The sequence below is a fragment of the Pinus tabuliformis genome, chromosome 7 (genome assembly GCF_031772625.1).
Source record: "Pinus tabuliformis cultivar Carrire ecotype Pingquan chromosome 7, CPIR1, whole genome shotgun sequence".
Classification (NCBI taxonomy): Eukaryota; Viridiplantae; Streptophyta; class Pinopsida; order Pinales; family Pinaceae; genus Pinus; species Pinus tabuliformis.
The window spans coordinates 1,557,500,910-1,557,503,119 of NC_142293.1; positions in this window are offsets into that span (position 1 = coordinate 1,557,500,910).

Consider the following 2,210-nt stretch of genomic DNA (forward strand, 5'->3'; position numbering starts at 1 on the left):
TTGAGACGTATGATGAAATAAAAGTTTTGAAGCTTATTATGAATAGAATCTGCTTATGGACGTTTACCAAGGGTTTAATTATATGGTTGTGCTAATTAACTTTAATTATATTCTATTTTATTGATAAATTCAATTTTGACAATTTAAGATCCAAAATCTTTTGAAAATCATTTGAAGTTTTACATAATTGTTTTTAAGGTCAAAACTTTGTTAACAAATTTCACAATCTCTTTAAAGTGTCAAAAGCTTTGAGAGCTTTCCAAATGAAAAATCCCCTCAATAGGAGTTTGTCTTTTGAAAATCATTTGAAGCTTCACATAATTGTTTTTAAGATCAAAACTTTGTTAACAAATTTCACAATCTCTTTAAAGTGTCAAAAGCATTGAGAGATTTCCAAATGAAAAATCCCCTCAATAGGAGTTTGTCTAAGTTAACCTATATCGTTGACCATTGTGATAATAAATAGATGTCAATTCAACTGACAGTACTCACAATGTGCAACTATTGACATGTTGACCACAATGATACTAAATAAAATGTATGTCTACTAACATTATTGAAAATGTAGAGTTACTTACATGTGAAATTTCAAGAATATTTTAGAAGATCCAAAGCTCTAACATTAATTGAGGGTTGAAACATGTAAAAACTTTAAGCTTAACCATAATTTGGAAAAAAAGCTTCTATTATATTCTATTTTATTGATAAATTCAATTTTGACAATTTAAGATCCAAATCTTTGGAAAATCATTTGAAGCTTCATATAATTGTTTTTAAGGTCAAAAATTTGTTATTGTCTTGTTATTTGAACTCATAATGAGTAATATTGTCTTGTTAGTTAATATAGAATATAAATATATTTATTCATTATATATATATATATATATTATAGTAAAAAGATTAAATATTAAGAAATTTTTAATTAAAAGACCAAATATAATTTTTTAATGTGTAAGTAAGAAATTTAAAATAAAAATTGGAAATGAAATGTAAAAATACTAAACAAAATAACTAAGATAATTTAAATTATATACATATATATATATATATATAGAGAGAGAGAGAGAGAGAGAGAGAGAGAGAGAGAGAGCACAATCATATAAATTAAATTGCTCTCGAGTGATATTTGACATCACATGTACATTCTCTTCCTCACATGATGAAGAGAGAATGACTAAGGATTGGATAAGCATATGTAGTTTCCTTAAAGATATAACATCCAAGAAAGGAAAAGTAATTATCCACTTAACACACAATGCATATTATCTTTCACACAAACAAAAAAAAACCAACCTCAACTCTTCAAAACATTCTCCTATAAAGTGATTAAAGTAGTAATTACATAGAGAGTAATAGGGAGCTAAGAATTTATGTTCATATGCTATAGATTTGGTCTTGCTCATAGAATTTTCCTCCTTGACTCAATCTACCACTATCTTTATTGAATGAGAAAGATTTTTCCACTTTGATCATCCTTCTAGATGAAAACCGAACTTCCTTGAATTATTTCACCATTAACCAAGTACAAAACTCATAGGACATACCCATGGAAATACCCTGAGGAAAATTCCACTAGTTGGCAGTAACACACATTTTACTCATAAAACCTGCAGTATAACGTTAGTAATAGCTTAGAGAGGTGCGTTACAACGCTTTGTCTTCCACTATTCACCTATGTTACCTCATATAAATATGCCTTCTTCAACCATGTTTACAACTCAACTTCACGTATAAGCTAAGACATGAAAAAAACCATCTAAAAACATTTAGACATTATAATAACCAACCAAAAACATAAATAAAACTCTTATGCAAAACATACCCTAGATAACATCAATATAAAAACTACAATGCCAACCCATATACACTGCTTACTCTAAAACCTCCTTAAATAATATCCTCAAAATCCACATGCTCTAATGATAACCAACTAAAAACATAAATAAAACCATTACCATACATAAAACTCTTATACAAAACATACCCTAGATAACATCAATATAAAAACTACATTGCTAAACCAACCAATATACATTGGTTACTCTAAAACCTCCTTAAATAATATCCTGAACAATCCACATGCTCTTTTCCCTATTAAAAAGAGTGTGTACATGCCCTTTTTCTCTTAAAAGAAATGTGTGCATGCCCTTTCCTTCTCATAAAACGTATGTATACCTCAAAAATTGGATTAAAAAATGTAAAATCTTGAA